This window comes from Lathyrus oleraceus, chromosome 6 (genome assembly GCF_024323335.1).
Source record: "Lathyrus oleraceus cultivar Zhongwan6 chromosome 6, CAAS_Psat_ZW6_1.0, whole genome shotgun sequence".
In the NCBI taxonomy this organism is placed as follows: Eukaryota; Viridiplantae; Streptophyta; class Magnoliopsida; order Fabales; family Fabaceae; genus Lathyrus; species Lathyrus oleraceus.
This window is the reverse complement of record NC_066584.1, coordinates 374,551,435-374,559,111: the sequence shown is the minus strand read 5'-3', so window position 1 is coordinate 374,559,111 and position 7,677 is coordinate 374,551,435. Positions and strand designations below refer to the sequence as shown.

General features: G+C 34.4%; 1 pseudogene; it reads left to right on the top strand.

Moving 5' to 3' along the window:
- The first annotated feature begins 2,440 nt into the window (after positions 1-2,440).
- LOC127095728 (UDP-glycosyltransferase 79A6-like) lies at positions 2,441-3,477 on the top strand (annotated as a pseudogene).
- The last annotated feature ends 4,200 nt before the right edge of the window (positions 3,478-7,677 follow it).

Here is a 7,677-nt window from a genome sequence, read left to right as displayed (position 1 = left end):
GATGAAACACATTGAGATTAGACACCATTTTATTAAGGTTCGTGTTCAAAAAAGGGGAATGCTTAATTAAACCGTGGATTCATCTAATCAACTCACATATATTTCTATTAAACTTCTTCCCAAAGATTATTTTTTATCATAACTAAATTAGGAATGTTGAATTAATCATGCATTAATTAAATGTTCGATGTGCAATTTTTATCTCTCTTGTTTATTTTTTCCCGCCTTTTAGTAACGCCAAAAGGGAGATAAGTATACTCCTAAGGGGAGTGGATGATTATCTTTAATTTTTCCAAGAGGAGTTAAAACTATATTTCTCTGAATCTTAAACCTCCAACTAAGCCACTTCTCAGAGAGAATTTTGTCATCATCAAAAAGGGGAGAATGTGGTTCTATGTGCATACATGCTTTGGTGAAGACATAACAAGGTAAAAAATAATGAACATCATCAAAATGGAAATAAGTCAAAAAGCGCAAAATATACTTTCTGATGAATGACTCAAAGAATTTCAATATCTAAAGAACAACATCAAGAAAAAGACCTGACTATTCTAAGCACACATTTGATTTGAAACTCAAGATTTTAATTTTTTTTTAGGATCAATATGTAAAAATATTTTGATGTCCTCTTAAGTACTAGAAGTATAAACACACTCCTGATTTTAAGATGTTTTTAGGATCAATATGAAAATATAGTGTGATGCTCTCTAAGTACATAAAGTATGCACACACTCATGAAAATATCTTTTCAAACTCCATCTCTTTCTAAAAGCGTCTGAAAAACTCTTTGAAAAAAGCAAAAGCCAATTTTGCCAAAGCATAATCGATTATTTAACTTTACTCCCTCTCTAGTCAATTATGATGTTGATATAATCGATTATGTGGTATTTTTCTCTTATTAATCAATTACAGGCTGAGGATAATTGATCATGGCTTGGTGGAAAGGTTCAATAACATTGTTCAAAGTAAAATCGACGCCCACATCTCAGTGGATAATATGAATTTTGTGTTTAACATAAACAATCCACATCCTACAACTTAAGATAATGATATTAGACAAATGCTAGATGGGATACAACCCGTAAAAAATATTTATTTATGTTTTATTGTTATTGTTAAGAGTCTCATATTAGATAATCTATGGCCTAAATATTTGTTTATAAGTGGTGACAATCCTCATCCTACAAGCTGATTTTATATGGTTGAATTAGACCCAACCACACATTTTCAAAATGATATCAGAGTCTCGTTTAAGATACATTGAACCACCCACCATTTAATTTCACGCGCCAGACACAAATCTTTAGAATGAAAAGGGGTGTTAAGAGTCTCACGTAGGAGAATCTATAACCTAAATATATATTTATAAGGGGGTAATCGTCACTCTATAAATCAGTTTTGTAGGGTGAGTAAGCCCAAACTCCTCACTTTTAAGAAACTTATCTTGTTTGAAACTAAACATAGCATTTTAATTAAATGACATTTAATTGTTGCCAACGTACCCGATTACCAAATGTGTAACCAAATAAAACTGACCACACATAACAACCACAAGACAAATAATTTAGAAATGCTGGTCCATTTACCACCAGGGAACCTCTACATTGAATTTTATATTTATATTTGTTGTATTATTTTAGAGAAATAATATATCAAACACTTTCAAACCAAGCATAACAAATCTCACACAATAAAATGTCTAGTTACTGAAGCTGTGAAGAACAATATTTATGATCTGTAAGATAATGGAAATCGTGTCCTTCTCATTGATCTGAATAGAATATATATACATCAATGTGTAACATTTTTTCAACTATCTAATTATGATACAACATAATTATAGGAAACTAATTACGACTAATTATAACAAAATATTCTATTCTATCATATCCCCACAGTCGAAGAGGGAGGTTCACAGACGCTTAGACTGGTCCGAAAATCATCAAAGAGAATGAGAGGAAGTCATTTGGTGAAGATGTATGTGATATGATGTCTTGAGGGAACATGAAGGACGCGAGTCTGACCATGAGCTATCTTTTTCCGAACAAAATGAATGTCCATCTCAACTGATTCGAATAGAATATATATACATCAATGTGTAACATTTGGTCAACTATCTAATTATGATACAACATAATTATAGGAAACTAATTATGACTAATTATAACAAAATATTCTATTCTATCACACCCCCACAGTTGAATCGGGAGGTTCATAGACGCTTAGACTGGTCCGAAAATCATCAAAGAGAATGCGAGGAAGTCCTTTGATGAAGATGTCTGCGATGTGATGTCTTAAGGGAACATGAAGGACGCGAGCCTGACCACGAGCTACCTTTTCCCGAGCAAAACGAATGTCCATCTCAATTGATCTGAATAGAATATATATACATCAATGTGTAACATTTGGTCAACTATCTAATTATGATACAACATAATTATACGAAACTAATTATGACTCATTATAACAAAATATTCTATTCTATCATGATCAACTTCATGTGATCATGTTTCCATTCCTAGAATTTGATCACATAAGTCCTCTTGTTCAATTATCAAACAAGATATTCTCTAATGGAGTTTGCATCACTTTCTTGTTAGCTTCACCCAACATTCATAGAATCAAATCTACAGTTAATCTCAACCCATCCATCAACATTATCCCACTTCAGTTTCCAAATGGCACAACCAGCACTGCTTAATTGCCACCTCATTTATCTGGAAATCTCATTCATGCACTTGACCTCACTCAAACTCAGATCAAGTCCATTTTTTAGAACTCAAACCTCATTGTGTTTTCTTTGAATTTGCACAAAACTGACTTCCAAAACTAGCTTCTCAACTTGGTGTTATATTTGTAAAAAAAAATTCTCTGTTATTTCTGATTCTTACACTATTGTGCCTTCAATTTGGGAGTGAAACATTTATGAATGATGAACAAATCTATGAACTATCAACCGGGTTGGGACTCACTGGTTTACCATTCATTTGGGTTCTAAATTTTCCATCCAACTTATGTGCAGAAATTGAGTTGAAAATAACATTGCCAGAAGGGTTTTTGGAAATAGTGAAAGATGGAGGAATAATGCATAGTGGTTGGTTGCAACAACAACTTATTCTGAAACACAGTAGTGTTGGATGCTATGTTTGTCATGGTGGTTTTAGTTCTGTGATTGAAGCTATGATAAATGTTTGTCAACTTGTGTTGTCACCTTTTAAGGGTGACTAGTTTTTCAATTCTAAGTTGGTTGCTAGTGATATGGAGGTAGTGATAGAGGTTAATAAGAAGGAAGAAAATGTATATTTTTATAAAGAGGATATAATGGAGGCAATGTAGATTATAATGGTGGATGATAAGAAAGAGCCTGAGAAGAGCATAAGAGAAAAGCACATCAAATGGAGAAAGTTTATGTTAAACAAAGAAACTCAGAATTAATTTATCATTGATTTGGTTGCTCAGTTGAAGTCTCTGGCTTAGTGCATGTTTGGAATCACGATGAATTTGACGGAATCATAAAAGTAGAAAAATTAGAGTATTTAATTCATCATAGTCGTGACAATAATCTAAACATGCAGTTAATCCATTCTCTTGTGAGGAAAAAGAGGTGTTTGTGTTCTATGTTGGTTCTGTTTTTCTTTGTGTAATTGTTTTAACTTATTAGTTTCAGGCTCCAATGTATGTTTTTGTTGTAATTGTAACAAGAGATTTACTTTTGTTTGAGTTAGTTTGTTGAAATAAAACTAATTGATGCACGCGAGTTATCATGTGAATTTTAATATTTATTTTACATCTCTATCATATAGTACTACTCTTGTTACAAATATGAGTTGAGGAATTATTTCAATGCATAATTGCAATGTCAAATCATGAAAGATATAAAACAAGGAAAACTCCAAAACACGTGTGAGAATATAAAATCCACAATTTCAAGATAGTTTGGTGGGGCCTACATCAATTAAATTATAGCACACTATGGTGTCACCTATGGAAAATAGAAATTGCTCATCCGATTTCGGAGATATATCTCCGAATGCACCATGCACTAACGTTATGACATACCAAATGAGTGTCACCTTAGATTAATACTAAAAAATATTCTGGAGATGTATCTCCGAGTATTTTCAATAAATATATTCATAGTTGATCAGTCCAGTGGACATTCTGGAGATGCATCGTTGGAGGTTTGGGGGCAGGAATTTAAAATTTATGTGACCTTTGCATGTCTAATGTTTTCGAAGATGCATCTCCAACATAATTTGATGAAACACTAAACTGCATGGTCACACAACCATACTTGTTTTCCACTCTAAACCCTTACCAAAGACCTTTATATTCTCAATCCATATTTTCACTCCAAATCTTCAATCTTATGTTTCATCACTTCAAAGGGAGCAAAAAAAGTTGAAGTTTCAAGTAAATATTATTTATTTCAAGCCCCATTGATCACATTAATCTTGTTTTCAGTCTGAAAAATGCCTGTTTATTCCAGAGATATATTTTCGAAACGAGTATGAACTCATCCGGAAATGCATTTTCGGTATCTGTCTGTTATTATTCTTTCAGCTCTGTTTATAGTATTAACACTTATTAAATATTTTATTGTAATTGTTTTCATTAGATATGGTGCACCCCGATGTTTTCCCCAAACATGTTGTGTCTCCAGATGCCAAAGGTGTTATTGTGAAGATGGTAGATGTTGGCAACCAATTTAAAAATGAGCAAGAGTTTAAATTTTGTGATCACATGCTTCAAAGGATTCGTACGGAGACCTCCAACTAGGATTTGGTGTGGTAACTAGAAGGTCGGATAATGATTCATATATAAGATGTGCATTTGTGATAATGACGTATGAAAGAAGTGGGAAATATAGACTTCCTCTCCAGAATTTTAAACGAGATGACACCTGAAGCTAGCTGAAATATACCTGAATATATCGCACGCTCGAATATACAACAGAATTGCCATCGAACTTTATTTATTCCCGTAGGAAAGGGAAAACATCGATAAAATCCCGAGGAAAGAGATATACTGGATAAGGAAGTCGGTTATGCAAGGGGAAGATATTAGCACCCCAAACATCCATGGTACTCCATGGGAACCATTTTGATTGTTCTTGCTCGAATAGGTGTTATATCTAAAGACTACTCGCAAAAGAATGGAAAAGGAAGGAATATAATAGATAAAGTGCTTGGTGAGGATTGAGGCCCTCATGCCTACGTATCCTCATAGTGCAATGAGGAATTCAGAGCTCCGTAGTTTAAAGAACTAGTGGTGGGAGATGAAAAGAAGTGTGATCAAAGTAGGGTCTGAACCAAAGGATTATGTGATTTGAACTCCAACAAGGGGTGGAAATGTGAACCCAAGAGTAAAACTAGTTTGAACCAACAAGTGAGGGCTTACAACACTGTATTGGAATAACCGAAAAGAAAAGGTTGCCTGTATACGACTACAAAGTAAGTAAGGAGATGTTCGTCTAAGCAATGAGAGGACTAACAAGATAAACAAATTGATTCTTGATTTACAAAGAGATATAAGATGGAGCTCAAAAATATAGTGTATTTGGCTAAAAGAGTAAGGTATATCACATGGAATGAATGGAGGTAGATTATGAATGCACTATGAAGATGAATGGAAGAATGCCCTAAGTCAGGAATAATAAATAAGTATGCTCGCAGAGGATTCGAACCCTCGTGCCTACGTATTCTCACCCTACAATGAGAAAATCAGAGCAATCATAATTCAGCCCACTAGGGCTGAAAGTAAAGTGATTGATGAGGCAAGAAGAGTTTGATAGATCGATTTGCCAGGGTTCAACACCCTTCAAGGCTGAAAAGGAATGTCAAGGTTCGTGAATTTCAAGGTAAGGTATCACTACCAAAGTTTATAACTGATGATGTCAAGGAATTGAATGCTAAGGTTTAATACCTACAGGGCAAAGAGAATCAAGTGCCAGAGTCTAAGACTCTCAAGGATGAGAATTGAATAGAATTGAATAACCAAGGTTTAACACCTCACAAGGTAAAAGAGACAAATACCATGGTCCATGACTCTCAAGGCAAAGATAAAGATCGAATAACCAAGGTTTAACACCTCACGAGGAAAATAATGTCAAATGCCAGAGTCCATGACTCTCAGGGCAAAGAGAAAAATTGAAGAGCTAAGGTTTAACACCTTACAGGGCAAAGAAAGTTAGATGCCAGAGTCTATGACTCTTAAGGAAAAGATCAAAATCGAATATCCAAGGTTTAACACCTCATAAGGTAAAGAGTTAGATGCCAGATTCTATGACTCTCAAGGCGAAGATCAAAATCAAAGAGCCAATGTTTAATACCTCACAAGGCAAAGAATTAGATGCCAGAGTCTATGACTCTTAAGGCAAAGATCTAAATCGAAGAGCCAAGGTTTAATACCTCACAAGGCAAAGAATTAGATGCCAGAGTCTATGAATCTCAAGGAAAATATCTAAATAGAAGAGCCAAGGTTTAATACCTCACAAGATAAAGAATGGATTAGAAGAGGGTGTACAACCACGAGTCGTTGATAGCAAAAGATGCTCCACTATTAGGGTGTTGAATGATTGATCGATAAATAGGGTAAATTGATAAATAAGGTAGCTCGCGAAGAAACTAAATTCTCCTGCCTACGTATTCTTATAGTGCAATAAGAAAATCAGAGCTTTCGTAGTTCAACCCACTAGGACTGAAAATAAGATATTTAAGGAAGCAAGAGGAAATGATTGATTGATAGGGTGAAAGAATGGAATATACTTGATAGTTATTGGATAAGAATCACACTAAAGTCTATGAGTAAAGGTGGATACGATAAGGAACGGGCCAAACGCCATTCACCCAAAGATATCTAGAATGAGTGTAGGAAAGCTCCAGTATCATTCCTTCTTTACTACTTAAGGCTCGTGACATGTAATTCTCATCTTAAGTTTCAAGTTGTTGAACAAAAGTCTTTATTGTTTCTTGTAATGATGAAGACCTTATCAATCGTTCGATTCGAATTGCACTAAAGTCTATGAATGGAGGTGAATACAATGAGCAACTGGGTCAAACGTCCCATACCCAAAGATATTCATAATGTGGGTAGGAATTCTCCAGTCTCATCCCTTCTCCGTTGCTTAAGGCTCGTATCATATAACTTGAATTATGATTGATAAGTTGTTGATGTAGTCCTTGCTTATTGCATTGCTTTGTGAGGATAGAGAGGCTTGCCAATCATATGATTAGAATTGTGCTAAAGTCTATGAATAGAGGTGAATACAATGAGCACTGAGTCATTCATCCCATACCCAAAGATATTCAAAATGGGGGTGAGAATTCTATAGTCCCATTCCTTCTCTTTTACTTAAAGTTCATGCCACACAATCCTAACTTTGATTTAACAAACTCTTGAAGATGTAACCTTTAATATGCTTGTATTATCCACTGCTTAGTATGACTGAGGATGCCTTGATTGAGAATCTGACTTGAAGCCTCGAGCTCCACAGCTTAGAGTAAAAAAAGTCTTATTAAGTGACCAAGGGTCTTTTGGTCACTCAAATTAAACCGTAGGATTATACAACATCAAATGATTTAATTGATCAAAATTGTTTTTACTCAACTTAAATCGAGGGTTTGAATTAAATTGAAATATATGATTAATCATGTACAACCTATTCTAAAGGTTAAA